Source organism: Octopus sinensis, linkage group LG5 (assembly GCF_006345805.1).
Source record: "Octopus sinensis linkage group LG5, ASM634580v1, whole genome shotgun sequence".
Classification (NCBI taxonomy): Eukaryota; Metazoa; Mollusca; class Cephalopoda; order Octopoda; family Octopodidae; genus Octopus; species Octopus sinensis.
Genome location: NC_043001.1, coordinates 81,463,368 through 81,483,367, shown reverse-complemented (window position 1 = coordinate 81,483,367; position 20,000 = coordinate 81,463,368). Strand labels below are relative to the sequence as shown.

The following is a 20,000-nucleotide window of genomic DNA, read 5'->3' as shown; positions in this document are numbered from 1 at the left end:
GGCTTCAGATATTTGGTTCCAATAATGATGAAACACTGCCAGTTCGTACGGTCTTGGGCTTGCGTTTCAAATGATTTAGGCTCCATCCCAGCAGCTTTCAATGTTGTTTTGATTAGGTCCTTGTATCTTCGAAGAGAGTAACTCCGTGGTCTTTTCCTTGAAGTGAGCTTCCTAAATAAGACTTCGCGTGGGATCCTTGTTTTTTCCATTCTTGCTACATGTCCTGACCATCGAAGACGGTGTTTTATGATCAGCGATTCGGTGCATTGACTATTGGCTCTTTCCAGGACTTTGTTGTTGGTCACAGTATTCTCCTCTAATAGTCGCTCCTTGTCGTGTTGGAGGATCTTGCGTGGACCAGTAACTCTGAGAGCGATACCGTCAGGAGTTCTAAACTCCTGATGGAACCACCCTTGGCGGTAAGAGTGAAGCATGAACAACTGCCAAAGACCACATTGGTGAAAACAAACGGATGATGATTACAACAGATCTCAGCGCTTGAAACCAATGGATTAAGAGGGCTATGCACGACGGACATGTTACAGAAAGAGCCACTCCAAACTACAACTGAGTCAGTGGCATTCTATTGCAGTTTCATAAGTGGATCCTACATATCTCGTTCTATATATGCCGCAGAGGAAGTCATAAAAATCAAGTGTGGTAGGTCACTTTCTGGTAAGTTGAGATCCACTTTAAACAAATTTACGCCATGGGCACTTTTTTTAACTCTGAAAGTGTGTGTGAGTATATATATATATATATATATATATATATATATATATATATATATATAAACTGGTTTCACCCATTGGATTGCGGCCACGCTGGAGCACCGCCCTGAAGGGTTTAGTCAAAGAAATCTACCTTACTACTTATTTTTAAGTGTAGTACTTATGCTATCGTTCTCTTTTACCGAATTACTAAGTTATGGGAACGTAAACAAACCAGCATCGGTTGTCAAGCGATGGTAGAACACATACACTTATGTGTGTATATGTGTATGTATGTGTGTGTGTATGTATATATATATATATATATATATATATATATATATGCGACGAGCTTCTTTCTGTCTACTAAATCTACTCACAAGACTTTGATCAGGCCAGCACTATAGTTCCTTACTATTATGTTAAATTGTCGTATGTCCAAATTTGGTCAAATGCGTTTTTTTTTTGTTATTTTCCCCAATATTTAATTTTGCTTGCAATAGCCGGTTCTTTTTGTCAAACTGTCGTATCTCCAGCTTCTTCAGATGAAAATTGTCAAATTGTAGTACAACGGTTTAGCATTTTTCAAAACTGTAGTAAGCCCCACATACAACAGTTTTGTAAAAATATTTCTGACTGAAAATACCATACATGCATAGAGTTCCGATTTTATGCACTCAACAAAGTATCATTGTTAAGCTGAAACTGTTGTTAATGTAAAAAAGAAATGGAATGGTGAAACTATTTTTCCGTTTTCTGAAAAAAAAAACGTTTTGGATTTACGGCACTTTTGCATAATAACAACGGGTGGAAGACACTTGCCTCAGGTGCCATGTAGTAGGACTGAACCCAGAACCATGTAGTCGGGAAGCAACTTTCTTACACAAAGCTGCATAAGAAATTTTAATTAAAATTTTTAACAATATTCAATCACTAGTTAATTGCGTTTTGGAGTAAACCTCGCCACATGAAGGACGTACCCCTCACCTCCTCTTTTTCTCCTCTTCTTTCTCCTTTCCTCTTCTTTCTTCTACCCTTCTTCCTTCTCCCCTTCTCTTCTCCTTTCTCCTTTTCTTCTTCCTCCTCTTTGCTTCTTTCTCCTTTTCTTCTTTCTCCTCTTCTTTTTCTTCTTCCTTCCTCCTCCTTCCCCTCCACTTCTTCTTTCTCCTTCTCCTCCCCTTCTTCCTACTCCTTGTCTTTTTCTCCTTTTCTTCTTCCTCCTCTTTGCCTTCTTTCTCCTTTTCTTCTTTCTCCTCTTCTTTTTCTTCTTCTTCTTCCTCCTCCTTCCCCTCCACTTCTTCTTTCTCTTCTTCTTTCTCCTTCTCCTCCTCTTCTTCCTATACCTCTTCTTTTTTCTCCTTTTCTTTTTCCTCTTCTTTGCCTTCTTCTTCTTCTTCTTCCTTCCTTCCTTCCTTCCTCTCCTCTTCTTCTTCTTTCTCCCCCTTCTCCTCCTTGATAAATGCCTGTTACAGAAAGTACACCAGCATACTTTAGACGTGTCACTGGAAGTCACTTGTTGTGTCACAATAACCACTAAAAGTGCTACAGTATATCGCCATAGAAACCATTTGCTTGTTGCCGTTGTTACTACCTGTATGTCTGCCAGCATCTTCACAGCTACCTCCAGTATTTAAAATTTTATTATTAACACATCTTCTTTTACTGTAATTATTTCTAAAATTCTAGCTTTTAAAAATAGGATAATTAAGTGAGCATCATAGTAGGACCGGAAATTATTGTGAGTGACGGAAAATAAGACTTGATCCACAGGAAATATTGCAATCAACGTGTAACCTAAATAATAATTGCTTGAAATTTTAGTACATGAGCAGCCATGTTAAAGGGCAGGGGGATTAGTCGATACCATCAATTTCTTTACTACCCACAAATGGGCTACACACAGAGAAGACAAACAAGAACAGAGTATTGGATTAAGTCGATTATATCAACCCCAGTGCGTGACTGGTACTTATTTAATCGACCCCGAAAGGATGATAGGCAAAGTCGACCTCGGTGGAATTTGAACTCAGAACGTAACGACAGACGAAATACCTATTTCTTTTACTACCCACAAGGGACTGAACACAGAGGGGACAAACAAGGACAGACACGCGGATTAAGTCGATTACATCGACCCCAGTACGCAACTGGTACTTAATTTATCGACCCCGAAAGGATGAAAGACAAAGTCGATTTCAGCGGACAGACGAAATACCTATTTCTTTACTACCCACAAGGGGCTAAACACAGAGGGGACAAACAAAAACAGACACACGGATTAAGTCGATTACATCGACCCCAGTGCGTAACTGGTACTTAATTTATCGACCCCGAAAGGATGAAAGGCAAAGTCGACCTCGGCGGAATTTGAATTCAGAATGTAACGGCAGACGAAATACCGCTAAGCATTTCGCCCGTCGTGCTAACGATTCTGCCAGCTCGCCGCATTATTAGTCGATACCATCACCCCAATACGTTACTGGTACTTTTTTCTTTATTCACTCCGAAAGGACAGACAAAATCGACCTTAGTGGCAACTGTACGTTCTGAGTTCAAATGCCGCTGAGATCGAATTTGTTTTTCGTTCTTACAGCATTGATAAAAATAAGCACCAATTCAGTTCTGGGATTGATGTAATCGGTTTTCCCCTCCCCTCAAAATAACTGGCCTCGTGTCAAAGTCAGAAAGAAACCTGCAGTATTAATAAAAACACATTAATTTGATACGTTTCCACTGTGTGTGTGTGTATAGCGAGCTTCCACACAGTTTCCGTTTTCCAAATTTACTGTCAAGGCATTGGCCGTCTCGAGGCTTTAGTGCCGCGCAATGGGACTGAACTTGAGACCAACGTGTTTGCAAACCAAGCTTCCCAACCACAAAACCCTTGCCTTAAACAAGAAATCTAACCAATTAGAGATTTAGTTATTTCAACAATAATAAAATTAATATATTAATTCTTTTTCGGAACGGTTTAACTCGAAGTAGATAAGCTATAAATAATAGCATGTAAATATTGGGTTTAAAACCCGTTTGGATATCTGCTGTGGGATTTGAACTCTCATCTCCTGTAAACTCGACAGGCATTTTACTTCTACTGCTTCTTTTATACTCTTTATCCTTTACGCTTCAGTCACTGGACTTCGGCCATGCTGGAGTACCGCCCTGAAAGTTTAATATTTATTCTATCAGGGTTTATTTTTATCTTTTTTTTATCATAGAGACGTAGGCGTGGTTGTGTGATAAGAAGCTTGCTTCCCAACAACATTGTTCCGGGTTCAGTCCCATTGCATGACACCTGGGAAGTATCTACTATAGCGTCGGGCAGACAAAGGCCTTGCGAGTGGATTTGGTAGTTGGAAACTGAAAGAAGCCCGTCGTATATATATGTGTGGGTGTGTGTGTACTTGTGTCTGTGTTTGCCTACCCCGTCATCATACATACATACATACATACATACATACATACATACATACATACATACATACATACATACATACATACATACATACATACATACATACGACAGAATAATAGTATCAAAAGGCAATCTTTATATCCAGCTTAATGTGAATGTCTTGTTAGAACACCGAATATTACGTTATTAGCATTGACAGAACCCCACTTATAAGCATTCGCTGCATAAAACCACACACATACATCGTAGCAGACTTAACCGGACGCCTCCAACTGATGATGTCCAGTAGACTGAAATCATAGGTTATGGGAGATCCGGCGGCCAATAACTGTTGAGTCTCTTCTGTACGAGTGTGCTTCTATGACCCAAAAGCCTATATGAGAAGTTCTCTCAGCGCTAATAATGCGGTATTCGGCGTTCTAACAAAGCATCTACGTTAAGTTGGATATAAATATTGCCTATATATATATACATATATATATATATATATATATATATATATATATATATACATATATATATATATATATATATACAGAGAGAGAGAGAGAGAGACGTGTGTGTGTGTGGGTTTGTCCCCGCATCACTGTTTGACAACCGTTGGTAGTGCATTTACGTTCCGTAACCTAGCGGTTCGGCATAAGAGAACGATAGAATAAGTACTAGGCTTTAAAAAATAGGTCCTGGGTGTTCCATCATGGCCGCAGTCAGATGATTGAAACAAGTAAAATAAAGACTAAAGGAATATATACACGACGGGCTTTCTGCAACTTGCTGTTTACCAAGTGTCCTCTACTAAAGCGTCGGCCCAGGTCTATAAGAGAAGACACTTGCCCAAGATGCCACGCAGTAGGACTGAACCCGAAGCCATGTGGTTGGGAAGAAAGCTCTTTAATACACAGTCACGTCTGCAAAATATTTACTGTTTGTATCGTGTTTTTTTTGCATTTCCAGGTTCTAATTATAAAAAATAATTATTCTTATTTTGACGGGCTGTCCTCTACTCTAGCCATTGTAAGTAAGTATTTGCGAAGGCGACAATTCCTAAAATAACAGTTGAATTACTCTCGAAACACGCTCACCGTCTTAAAAATTAAAAGGTCAGATTCGATAAGGTAGTCGAAGGTACGCTATGCCTGTGGATATTGATTATTGGTCAGCTCGAGTGGTGGAAGAGAGGAGGTTAAAATGGACGCTAGAATTGCAGATGCTGGCACAATATTGCGCCAGCTCCGGGGTTCGATCTGCAAGATAAAAGCAGTTGGTAAAAGCCAAACTTCAATTCGCTTTCCATGCTTATCCGCACCACGGCCGAAAGACTACGATCGCGAAAACAAATGGTCGGAATAGGATTCTTTTGAAGGATCTCTAGAGTAACGTTGTCTAACAAGGTGTGTAGCTCGAAGATCAGAGTCTCTCTCCCTCTCTCTCTCTCTCTCTCTCTAGCTGCTGCTGCTTCTCCGCATTGAGAGGTCATAGTTCCGGTACTACGGACACGTGATTAGAATATCTCAGGAAAGAATCGTGAGACGGATTTCTTTAAGTCTAGTCAACAAGCAGAAAACTTAAAAGTAGACCAAGAACGGGATGGTTGGATAATATCCATTGTCTACATTGGTCACGCTTGAGAATCCAGCAAGAATATATAATGACGTTTACTTCTGTTAGAAACCTAATGAGGAGGTGCCTGAGGACGCTATCCCTGTGACCCTCTATGAATAGTGGGATGAGTGTTTAGCGAGCTAAAAAAAACAAAAAAGGTGCATGTAGCTCAAGCCATGCTGGAGCACCACCTTTAGTCGAGCAAATTGACTCCAGGACTTACTCTTTGTAAGCCTAGTACTTATTCTATCGGTCTCTTACGGGGACGTAAACGCACCAGCATCGGTTGTCAAGCGATGTTGGGCGGACAAACACAAACAGGCACACGCACATACATACATATATATATATATATATATATATATATATATATATATATATATATATATATACAACGGGCTTCGTTCAGTTTCCGTCAACCAGATCCACTCACAGGGCTTTGGTCGGCTCGAGGCTATAGTAGAAGACACAGGGTGTCAAGCAGTTGGACTGAACCCGGAACCATGTGGTTGGTAAGCAAGTTACTTACCACACAGCCACACCTGCGCCTATGACATGCATAATTCTATTAAAATACATTGCTCCCTCGTGCTTCTTTGAAAGTAAAGATGTACGCTGGAAAAACACAAAGCATGGCATTAAGGAATCCTGCTAAAGATTCTCTCTTCACAGAGGCTTCAAAGCGGAATAAAACTGCTCTAATGCCAAAGATCCGAACCCCATCGTGACGACCCACCTCGCCGAGGAAATAGCGGGAAAAACTTCCCTTATATAGCTGATGGTGGCGCGCTTGGCTAGTCTGTCACATGATGGGGTAGATCACCCGCGTAAATGTAGGACTTGACCTTCATGTGTGGGTACCTAAAGGTAAAAAGCCAAACTATGAACATGCTTGCAACAAATGGATAGGTATACATTGAAATGACTCATACAGATAAAGAATCAAAACAGTGAATATCCTTCACGGTATTCCTCATTTTGCGTACTCTACGTATAATGGTTCCACACTTCAGTTCAAATTATCAATACAGCAATCCCTCGACTTTCGCGGATGTTACATTCCCAAACCCCACGCAATAGGTGAAAATCTGCGAAGTATTGGGTTGTCCAGAAAGCTCGTGCTGATTTTTAAGGGAAATAAAAAGGTCAATAAATACTTACCATTACATTTTTAATCAACCAAATTTGAACCATTTTGTTGCACAATGCGTCTCCATCTTTCCTTTAACTTGAAAATACCCTCTTCCCAGAATTGATGTGTCGAAAGGTAAGCTACTATAAATCGGCACGAACTTTCCGGACAACCAAATAGAAACAGTACTGTACTTTTTTTTATTTCTATAATTTGCATATATTTATTTTATTATTAATGGAAAACAGCATCACAAAGGAATCTACGTAAGCTTAAATGATTAACCGCGATAGGTGAATCGCGATATGGCGAGGTATTACTATAATTAACGCTGTATGGTTAAGATGTTCGCTTTATTATCACGTGATTCCAGGTTTAGTCAGTTATAACGTAAGAATAATATTGTACTCGGATATAACTATTAACAAACGAACTAAATTTTGCAACACTTCAAAACTCATGTGCAAAGTGGCGAATTGTAACTTCAATTTTCCCACGCGGCAGAAATGAACTGTCGCCTGTACCACAGCAAGTGTGCTAAGGCGAGAGTCCATCCACAACAATGAGTCGATGTATATCTACGTCATCCAAGGCGGCGAGCTGGCAGAATCGTTAGTACGCCGGGCGAAATGCTTAGCAGTATTTCGTCTGCCGCTACGTTCTGAGTTCAAATTCCGCTGAGGTCGACTTTGCCTTTCATGCTTTCGGGGTCGATAAATTAAGTACGAGTTACGCACTGGGGTCGATGTAATCGACTTAATACCTATGTCTGTCCTTGTTTGTCCTCTCTATGTTTAGCCCCTTGTGGGTAATAAAGAAATAGGTATTTCGTCTGCTGTTACCTTCTGAGTTCAAATTCCGCTGAGGTCGACTTTGCCTTTCATCCTTTCGGGGTCGATAAATTAAGTACCAGTTACGCACTGGGGTCGATATAGTAGACTTAATCCGTCAGTCTGTCCTTGTTTGTCTCTTCTGTGTTTAGCCCCTTGTGGGTAGTAAAGAAATAGGTATTTCGTCTGCCGCTACGTTCTGAGTTCAAATTCTGCCGATGTCGACTTTGCCTTTCATCCTTTCGGGGTGGATAAATCAATTACCAGTTGAGTACTGAGGTCGATGTGATTGACTGTCTCCTTCCCCACAAAATCCTTGCCTTGTGCCTATAGCAGAAAGGTTTATGTATTTACGTCACTTGGTAGAGTCCGTAATGTGTTTTGGATCTTTTCATTTCCAAGGCCTGTTTTGTCAGATTTTTCTAGATAACTAAATAATTTGAAACTTCGTATACTGGTAGAGTGTCTCAAAAGAAAACACTAGTTTCAACTTGTTTATTTGAGAAAAATGTATTTTATAACTTTAAGGGTAGATTAAATCTGCGAATTTTAACCAATCGTACTGTTTGTTTTTATTTGAAATAATTCACTGCATTATCTTAGTGTGACGTAGAAAGCGATTTTGTGACGTAGACAGCTGTGCGTAGGTCTGTGTTTTGTGTGCGTGTGTGTGTGTTTGATGGGGTGTGGGAGACAGAAAGTATGTTGTGTAAGTGAAGTACTTCTGTTAGTGTGTGTGAAGAGACAGAGAGAGTAATGTGTTAAAGAGAGAGATAACTGAAATTTTTTACTCGGTATATGTGTATATGTATGTATGCATGTATGTGTGTGTGTGTATGTATCTATGTATGTGTGTGTATGTATGTGTGTGTATGTATGTGTGTGTATGTATATGTGTGTGTGTATGTATGGCCGATTCAGTGTTTACATTATTGCGAGTTAAAACGAAAGATTACCAAAAAAATTTTGTCTATATCTTTGATCACTGTCATTATTCCATTGAGTCAACCTCATTATTTTCTACATAGCAAAGGTAATCTTTCGTTTTAACTCGAAATAATGTAAACACTGAATCGGCCATACATACATACACACACACACATACATACACACACATACGAAAGAATGCCAAAGATAAAAAGTTACAGAAATAAAAGTTACACGAATAAAGTAAGGAATAAAAATCACAAAAAATATACGAAAATTCCCAAATCCAAGTTAGTTATATAATATATAAGTTTAATATATAAGTTAGTTAATAATATATTAAAAAAATGTGAATAGAAACTGAAGAAATACGGGTGTTTACATTTCACGTATGTTAAATACGTCAGCAAAATAGCCGTTTACGTCTATTGAGACGGAGTAAATAATATGAAGCCGAAAGACCGAATACCATTGGTTAAAATTCTAATTATTAAACAACGTTAAACTTTGAAATTACAATTCCGTTTTCATTCTGGTTTACAATATGTTTTCTTTTGACACATTCTACCAGTATACGAAGTTTCAAATTGTTTGGTTAAGTAGGAAAAATCTGAAAAAAACAGGCCTTGGAAATGAAAAGATCCTGTGTTTTTACTCTGGATGAATCGACGTAAGCTTAAATAATCAACATCACATGATCAAATCCTGTCCAAGGATTGGGTGACAATAAACAATAGTTTGTGTCGAGACAACTGGGGTTGTCTCATTGTCTCACTACACAACACCATCAGCAGCTGTATTCTATCATAGCCTCAGACTGACCAATGCTTTGTGAGAGAATTTAGTTGTGCACGTGCGCTTGTTTCTGTCCCCTGTCCCCGAAACACACACACACACATGTCACTACTTCACAACCTGTGTCGGTTTGTTTATGTTCCATATCTTAGCAATTCGGCAGAAGAAAACCGATAGTAAAAGTACCAGGCTTAAAAATATCAAGCACTGGGACCTATCCGTTCGAGTAAACCCTTAAAGGCAGTGCCCCAACATGACCGCACTCCAATTGCTGAAAGAGGTAAAAACAAAAAATGAGATCTCTGTTTTTCATTCATATTTTAGTCTCATTTTAAATTCAGCTCCTTTTTTCTGCGCTGGTTTACATTTAAAGTAACTGTACACACGCGAGGTGAATAGCATTAGGCATCTAAGACTTTTTTTTTAATAATAGAAGAAAATCGTGACGCAACGAGAGAGAAAGATAGCGGAAGGGAATGAGAGGGAGAGGGAGAGCAATGAAGTTAATTTAGCGTAGCTGTGTGATAAGTTTGCTTCCAAATCGCATAGTTCCGGGTTCAGTCCTACTGCGTGGCACCTTCGGCAAGTGTCATCTACTACAGCCTAAGGCTGACCAAGACCTTGTGAGTGGATTTGGTAGACGCAAACTGAAAGAAGCTTGTCGTACACACAGACACACATACACACGCGCGCGCGCATGCATATATATAATATGTGGATTTGGTAGACGGAAACTGAAAGAAGCTGGTCGTATATATACATACATATATATATATATATATATATATATATATATATATATATATATATAAAATGAGATAGGGGTTGAAAATTCAACCCACCATGGGATAACATATATCCAATATACTGCTAGAGAGGTACCCAACAAGACTAATACATAAATGTTAAAAATTGCCATGCAATTAATTCATCAAAGTATTGATTGGGTATCATCTGATGGTTGATGTTTGATTGATTTAAGTATGTTTCTCCATTTTCTAATTTTGTAGTTATATATATATATATATATATATATATATATATATACAGTATATATATATATGTATGTATGTATGTGTGTTTGTGTTTGTCCCTCACCATCGCTTGACAACCGATGCTGGTTTGTTTACGTCCCCGTAACTTAGCGGTTCGGGAAAATTGACTAATAGAATAAGTACTAGCCTTACAAAGAATAAGTCCTGGGGTCGATTAGTTCGACTAAAAGCGGTGCTCCAGTATGGCCACAGTCAACTGAAACCAGTAAACGAATAAAAGTATACATGCATGTGTATGTGTGAGTGTATGTGTGTGTGTGTGCGTGTGTGTGTGTATGTGTGACTGTGTGAGTATATATTTGTGTTTGTTTGTTCCCCACCACCGCTTGGCATCCAGTGCGAGCCTTAACGAGTTGGCAAAAAGAGACCGGTAGATAAGTACCAGACTTTTAAGATAAGTGCTTGGGTTGATTTGTTTGACTAAACGCTTCGATGCGGTGCTCCAGCATGATCTTCCTCCAATAACTGAAACAACTAAACTGTAAGAAAAAAAGTCATAGAAAAAAAAAGTTTTAAAAATTCAAGGGACATAACTTTAATCAATTAATAAGAGTTCACTCCCTTAACCAAAATGGTATTATTTATATTATATATTTTATATATACTTTTTATATTGAACACGAAGCCGAAAATTTCAGTGAAGGTCGTAACCAGGGATTCTCATCCATTTTTTAATATATAGACACTTGGATTACTATTTTATTCTGTGGACCTCCATAACCATTCGATATTTAAAAATTTGTTTTATAGAAACTTCTTCGAATTTCCTATTTTGTTTTTTACACATTAACTTGTGTAGGTGAAACTATGCAAAAATTTTTTCCGGTGCCCTTAAAATACTATTGTGAATTCCCAATTTACTATTTTATTACGTGGACCGCCAAAACTCTTATATGCACCCCGATTGAGAACCACTGGCGTAAACAGTCGATTAGCGAAGTAAATTACTTGAACAAATATTCCAATTGAAGTGATATACTTGACTGATGGCAAATTAACAGAGCCGTTAGCGCGTGGGACGGAGCATTTTATAGTATTCATTCAGGATCTCTGTTATCTAAATACTAATCCTTCCTCTCTCTCTCTCTCTCTCTCTCTCTCTCTCTCTCTCTCTCACACACACACACATACACACACGCACACTCTCTCTCTCTCTCTCTCTCTCTCTTCTCTCTCTCTCTCTCTCTATCTATCTCTCTCTCTCTCCCACCATATCTCATCCTCTCTCTTGTCTCACTCCTTCTTTCTGTATCTCACTCTCCTTCTCTTTCTAGTTTATCTGTCTCTGTATTTTCTCTTCCTCTATTCTCTCTCTTTCGCTTTCTAATTTCTCTCTTTCTCACTGTCTCTCCCCACTCTCTCTATTCTCTTTGTTTATCTCTGTTTCTTTCACTCCCTTCCGCTCTGACTTTCTCTCCCCACTTCCTACTGTCATTCTCTCCTATCGTCTTTCTCTCCGACTGTCTCTCTTTCTCTGTCTCCTACTATCTCCAACTCTCTCTCTCACTCTCCTACTCGCTCGCTCTCCCACTCTCTCAATCTCTCTCTCTCCTTTCCTTTCTCTCCCTGTTATGTGAAGTGTCGTCGGTACTCAAAGCATCCCCTTCTTGAGAGATGAAGATGATTTGGACATAACGCCAGCTGCGAGACATAAAGAAGAGGAAGGCCAAATTGGCCATCCTCTTCTTTAAGCGTAACATTTCTTCCACTTCAGCAAATACGTATATAACAGAAAAAAAATGGGGCCACCCCTTGCAGTTCTCCCACCTCATACGCTACGACAATGCAAAAGGTTAACAACCTCTTCTCCAAAGATGACTTGGTTTACAATATTGCAGGGAACAGAAATTTGGAAAAAGAGAGGGAGAGTGTGTCAGAGAGAAAGAGAGAGAGAGAGAGAGAGAGAGAAGAAAGAGATTTGTGTATGTGTGTGAGTGTGTGTGTGTGTGTGTGTGTGTGTGTGTGTGTGTGTGGTGTGTGTGTGTGTGTGTACTTCATCCTTGGCTCAAAATATCAACCCGTTTTTCTCGCCACCGCCAAGATTGTCTCGCCACCAACTCCATTACTGACCAATGCTTCGTTTGCAGTTTCTTCCCAATTGGTTGTCCTGGAAGTTTCGACCTTCATCCATTTATGTTTGCCTTTCTCAGTACGTAACCTATTCTGTTTTGCTTTGACTTGCAAACGTCTTCGAGAATATCTCAGGAGTTTCTCTGCTTCTATATCTACGGCGTCGTTCCAGTGTCTATAAAATGTACTAGGAAATAATGGTTGCTGTTGCATCTTGCTAAAAGGAGAGGCACTCTCCTGGCAAGAACCTATTCTTGCATTTTATTATGGTAAATGGTTTGAATAGTGCATTATTTGGGCTAGCTCATTTTTATCGATAATTTTTCTTTTTGTGAACAGATCGACTACAGAATCTCAATCTCTCTCTCTCTCTCTCTCTCTCTCTCTCTCTCTCTCTCTCTATCTCTCTCTTTGTATATATATATATATATATATATATATATATTCATTCTCTCTGTGTTCCTTTCTGTTGAAGAGCGTAGGCTTGAAACGTAAAAGACTTTCTCACTTCCTGAGCGTTAAACTAATACATCTGTTTGTTGTTTGTACACATGTCTACGTCTTTTGTTTTTCTGTAAATGTCAACTATATTTATATATATATATATATATATATTATATATATATATATTCATTCTCTCTGTGTTCCTTTCTGTTGAAGAGCGTAGGCTTGAAACGTAAAAGACTTTCTCACTTCCTGAGCGTTAAACTAATACATCTGTTTGTTGTTTGTACACATGTCTACGTCTTTTGTTTTTCTGTAAATGTCAACTATATTTATATATATATATATATATATATATATATATATATATATATATAAAGTTCAGTTATTGAACTGGGGTCATGCTGGGTCACCGCCTAAAAGGTTGAGTTGTACAGATTGACCTCAGAACTTTTGTTCTAAGCCTGATACTTATTGTATTGGTGTCTTTTTGCCGAACCTCTAATTGACGGGGACGTAAGCACACCGATACCGGTTGTCAGGTAATGGTGTAGGACCACAAACATAGAAAAACACACACACATATACGGCGGGCTTCTTTCAGTTTCCAGCAACCAAATCCACTGAAAGCCTTTGTTGGCGCGAAGCTATAGTAGACACTTGCTCATGGTGTTAGGCTGTAAAACTGAACCCGAAACCATGTGGATGGAAAGCAAACTTCTTACTACATACCCATGACTGTGCAACACACTAACTCCCGCGCCTGTACTCAATCCAAAACATTGATGGTTCAATTCCATACGGTAAGACCATTGTCAGTAAAAGAGACGGCGGTTTCAGTGACATGTTTTTTTCTCTTTAAGTTATAGCACAATAGTCTTACGAAACGCTTTCTCAAGAGGAATTCAGTGCTATTATGACTTTCTACAGTATATTCACATGAAGTAAGATATCTAGAATATTATTCTTGAACTAATACTGCTTCCGTTACTGATAATGCATTTTTTACCTGGCCTGCCGGCTATTTGCAACACCAGTGATTTGTGAATCACTGTTTTTCTTTAAAAGTAGAGACGAAACTTGTCTATACATGTGATTAATAATGAATACTTGCTACTGGTGTGCAAAATGAATACTTACAACTGATAATGTGCAAAGATGCAGAAATCTGCTGCTGGACGCTTCTTGTTTGCTACTGATACTCTTTGGTACTTTTTAACGCTATGCGTTGTATACGAGAAGCATTCTTAAGACGATTTTCTAGTATTGTAATATGTCTACGTAAAGTAAGATATACAGGCTAATACTGCTTCCACCAAGTGCTTCCTTGCAAAAGCACCTGAAAATATATTATCAGAACTTCTTATAAAAACCGAATATGTTACATATGGAATTAAAACTTTAGCTTTTGAATTTTCACTTTTTGGTTATATGCTGAAAAAAAATGAGGATTAAAGAGCGTTAGATTATCTCGATTCTAATGATCTTATCAAAATTATTGCTTAAAATTGTAACTGAAAACCAGAGTTTTAAAAAAACGACAAAAACTGTTGCTAGATAAAATGAAAAACGAAATAGAAATACTGAAACTTAGATTAGGTGAAAGCGAAAAGAAATACAGAAGCGTTGAGGAGAGAATAAAAACTTCAGTTTGAAAAAGGAAAATACATATGGAATTTACTAGATCAGGTTTATAAATTATGATGGCGGCATACCTGCACAAGTGCGCCATCATTGAATTTGTTTCCTCCTGACTTTCAGAAGAATTGGTACTTTTTGATGAAGTGTTCTAGATATACCTTTCAGATGGTGTAGGCGGCGAGCTGGGAAAGGCGACGAGCTGGGAAAGGCGGCGAGCTTGGAAAGGCGGCGAGCTGGGAAAGGCGGCGAGCTGGGAAAGGCGGCGAGCTGGGAAAGGCGACGAACTGGGAAAGGCGACGAGCTGGAAAAGGCGACGAGCTGGGAAAGGCGACGAGCTGGGAAAGGAAACGAGCTGGGAAAGGCGACGAGCTGGGAAAGGCGACGAGCTGGGAAAGGCGACGAGCTGGGAAAGGCAACGAGCTGGGAAAGGCGACGAGCTGGGAAAGGCGACGAGCTGGGAAAGGTGGCGAGCTGGCAGAAACGTTAGCTCGCCGGGCGAAATGCTTACCGGTATTTCGTCTGCCGCTCAGTTCTGAGTTCAAATTCCGCCGAGGTCGACTTTGCTTTTCATCCTTTCGGATGTTACATCGACCCCAGTTACGCACTGGAGTCGTTGTAATTGACTTAATCCCTTTGTCTGTCCTTGTTTGTCCCTTCTATGTTTAGCCCCTTGTGGGCAATAAAGAAATAAGATGGTGTAGATTCCAACTATATTGGAATTTGTTGTGAAAGAAATATTTTCGGGCGGTGGTGGGGGAAGGAGATTGTTAATCCACTTGAGTCGGCTTCGTTTGCTCATAACTTTCAGAAAATGGGCAATTTTCTTTTTTTACTGAATTTTTCTATACTCCTCAGATGGTGTAGGTTATGATTATATCGGAATTTAACGAGAGGGAAAAAGTAAAGATGGGTGCGCTCACATATATGTTGACACACCACACGTCTTGTAGGCCATCGAATAAGGTGTTTTGTTTTTGTTTCATTATATAGTTGGTTATGGGCGTGGTCTGTATAAAACTTGTTATAACAACTACTGCACAGTTTCGTTTACTTTTCTGTAGTTTATTGTGAATATGTGGATGCGTGACCCATAGTCACAAACATTGGAAAAGAGTACGATCGCGAATGCAAGCAGCTGAAATGGGATGCCTCTATAGGATTTCTGGAATAGCATTAGTCGACTGGGTGCGTAGCTCGGAAAGTGTCTCCATGTTGAACAGCTGCTTGTCAGCATTGAAAAGTCACGGCTCTGGTATCACGGACATGTGACTAGAATGTTGCAAGAAAGAATCGCAAGGCGGATTCTTCAAGCCACGTCAAGTGACAGGAGACCTAGAGATAGATAATGTCACATAACAGTGACATGGCAGATATAATGCATTTTTTGCACACTGTTGTTGTTTCTTCCTGTTGGTCACATGTAGCAGCAGTGATGCTCTTCGTGGGTTTGTGCACTGAGCAGTCCTGGCATCGCATTTGGCCAACAAACGAAGTGGTTTGTGCATCGTTATGCTTTCTTAATCTTTTTATGTATACATAATGTGTGCTTTTTCAAGTAAGGGTGGGTGAATGTATACTCTTAGGCGCACGCATTTGGGTGTTCGGGCGCACATGAGTAGGTATGAACAGGCGCGCTTACGCGAATACTATGAACTGTTTACCCCTTACTTAAACGTCATTCGAATAGCTCTTTTGTCTTAATAACGGTCAATTACACAGTATTTTCCCTTTGTATAACGGTCATTTTTCATAGCATTTTTCCGATGAAGAGATGCGGCGTGAATTTCCACCTCGGCATCCGAAACTCGGAGTTTTATCATGTCTACAGAATATTGTCACATATTACATTTACTATATATTTGTGTATATATATAATATAGATATATATATATAATATAATATATTATGTGTGTGTGTGTGTGTGTGTGTGTGTGTGTATGTGTATACATATTTTATATATATATGTACATATATATATACGAATATATATAAATATAGGTTTAGTTCTAAACCCCTTAGAACTAATCACTATGAATTCCCATAGTGCTCTGCTATATTCACTTCCTCTAATCGCCATTTTGAACGATATATTGGTCCTATCACAAATGGATATGTATCTTTATTTTTTAGTTTAATTACAGACCTCTTCATTCTGATTTATAATTTTTATATTTTATATTTGACATTCTAAGTTTGATATATTTATTTAAAATTTATAATTTATAATTTTACTCTCTTATTCTGAATGTTTATTTTTAATCTTAATATCAATTTAACACTTAATTTTTATATTATTTAAAATAGATGAACATTATTTTGAAAAATTGAACCTGAAGATGTGTTGGTAGAATTCCCCCACCACCGCCCGAAAATATTTCTTTCACAACAAATTCCGCCGAGGTCGACTTTGCTTTTCATCCTTTCGGATGTTACATCGACCCCAGTTACGCACTGGAGTCGTTGTAATTGACTTAATCCCTTTGTCTGTCCTTGTTTGTCCCTTCTATGTTTAGCCCCTTGTGGGCAATAAAGAAATAAGATGGTGTAGATTCCAACTATATTGGAATTTGTTGTGAAAGAAATATTTTCGGGCGGTGGTGGGGGAAGGAGATTGTTTATCCACTTGAGTCGGCTTCGTTTGCTCATAACTTTCAGAAAATGGGCAATTTTCTTTTTTTTACTGAATTTTTCTATACTCCTCAGATGGTGTAGGTTATGATTATATCGGAATTTAACGAGAGGAAAAAGTAAAGATGGGTGCGCTCACATATGTTGACACACCACACACGTCTTGTAGGCCATCGAATAAGGTGTTTTGTTTTTGTTTCATTATATAGTTGGTTATGGGCGTGGTCTGTATAAAACTTGTTATAACAACTACTGCACAGTTTCGTTTACTTTTCTGTAGTTTATTGTGAATATGTGGATGCGTGACCCATAGTCACAAACATTGGAAAAGAGTACGATCGCGAATGCAAGCAGCTGAAATGGGATGCCTCTATAGGATTTCTGGAATAGCATTAGTCGACTGGGTGCGTAGCTCGGAAAGTGTCTCCATGTTGAACAGCTGCTTGTCAGCATTGAAAAGTCACGGCTCTGGTATCACGGACATGTGACTAGAATGTTGCAAGAAAGAATCGCAAGGCGGATTCTTCAAGCCACGTCAAGTGACAGGAGACCTAGAGATAGACCAAGACCAAGATGGATGGATAATATATCATCAATAGTCCAAATTGGTCAAGCTTGGTAATCCAGCCGGAGAGTTTAATGGCAGTAGCTTCTGACAGGTCCCTATGGACTCTACCTCAACGACAGGTCCATTAGGACTCTACGTCAACGATCCTCCCAGAAATAGAAAATGGACAGCTGTATGGATGGCGTATGCATGGATAGACAGATGCATGTATGGATGGTCAAAGAAAATGGACAGAGGTATGGATGGCAGGTGGGGAACATGGGTGGATAATGATTAGGGTCCAGCTAACTGACATAATGTCACATAACAGTGACATGGCAGATATAATGCATTTTTTGCACACTGTTGTTGTTTCTTCCTGTTGGTCACATGTAGCAGCAGTGATTGCTCTTCGTGGGTTTGTGCACTGAGCAGTCACTGGCATCGCATTTGGCCAACAAACGAAGTAGGTTTGTGCATCGTTATGCTTTCTTAATCTTTTTATGTATACATAATGTGTACTTTTTCAAGTAAGGGTGGGTGAATGTATACTCTTAGGCGCACGCATGTGGGTGTTCGGGCGCACATGAGTAGGTATGAACAGGCGCGCTTACGCGAATACTATGAACTGTTTACCCCTTACTTAACGGTCATTCGAATAGCTCTTTTGTCTTAATAACGGTCAATTACACAGTAATTTCCCTTTGTATAACGGTCATTTTTCATAGCATTTTTCCGATGAAGAGATGGCGGCGTGAATTTCCACCTCGGCATCCGAAACTCGGAGTTTTATCATGTCTACAGAATAATTGTCACATATTACATTTACAGATATATTTGTGTGTATATATATATATATATATATATATATATATATATATATATATATGTGTGTGTGTGTGTGTGTGTGTGTGTGTATGTGTATACATATATGTATATATATATATGTACATATATATATACGAATATATATAAATATAGGTGATTAGTTCTAAACCCCTTAGAACTAATCACCTATGAATTCCCATAGTGCTCTGCTATATTCACTTCCTCTAATCGCCATTTTGAACGATATATTGGTCCTATCACAAATGGATATGTATCTTTATTTTTTAGTTTAATTACAGACCTCTTCATTCTGATTTATAATTTTATATTTTATATTTGACATTCTAAGTTTGATATATGTATTTAAAATTTATAATTTATAATTTTTACTTCTTAATTCTGTAATGTTTATTTTTAATCTTTAATATCAATTTAACACTTAATTTTTATGATTATTTAAAATAGATGAACATTATTTTGAAAAATTGAACCTGAAGATGTGTTGGTAGAATTATAAATCTGATAATTACATATATTCTGATCTTCAAATACAGAAACACGTGTAGTTCCTTTCTAATTATAATTTTAACTCAAGTAAGGGCTAATTAAGGTACTATATTTTATACCCTGCTATTGTACAGGTTTTATCCTCAAGTATTATTTCTTGATTTTTTTTTATTTTATCTAGTTTCAGCTCACGAGCTGTGGCCATGCTGGGGTGCATATAAATACAAGTTTTCCATCGTAAATACTCGTCATGTTCTTTTTGCATTATCTGAAATGGAATACCCACAAATCTATTGATTGAAATCTCAATAACTGAACTTTTGTTAATTTTCTATTATATATTTTGTATATTTGTATATAAAAATGTATAAATATATTATAATCATGACCCCACTGCACGATATGCTGATGTGGAATACACGGTATATATATTTCCATATTAAAATGCATGTTTTGCTAAAGGGATGTACCTGATCGATTTGGAAACTCTTATATTAACATTATTCCAATATATATAAGGCGCCTTATAAATCCGGGGTAAATTGGAAATTTACCCCCACCCATACCTAGTATTGAACTGCAATATTGTCATGCAATTATAAGCTTTTGGTTAAAAAGTACGTAGGTACATATCCTGTAGTATATTGTATATTTAATATCCCTTAGATGGTTTCTTAACTTCTAACTCATAGAGACATATATTAGGTTGGAAACTAAGTTCCCGCTCGTTTTTTTTTTTAATTTTTAAAAGGTTTAATTAAAAAAATAACAACTATTTAATCAATAACGTATTCACACTTGTTGTTTACAACTTCTTCCCAACGTTCAACACGATTTTCAATACCTCGTTGGTAGAAATCACCCGATTT

At 38.2% G+C, this 20,000-nt stretch overlaps 1 long non-coding RNA gene across 1 annotated transcript in view; it reads right to left on the bottom strand.

Moving 5' to 3' along the window:
• LOC118763521 overlaps positions 1 to 17,509 on the bottom strand; it is an 18,626-nt gene extending 1,117 nt beyond the window's left edge. Inside the window, exon 1 of the long non-coding RNA XR_004999280.1 lies at positions 17,497 to 17,509. This is a non-coding gene — a long non-coding RNA (uncharacterized LOC118763521). The remainder of the gene's footprint in view (positions 1 to 17,496) is intronic.
• Positions 17,510 to 20,000: the final 2,491 nt, after the last annotated feature.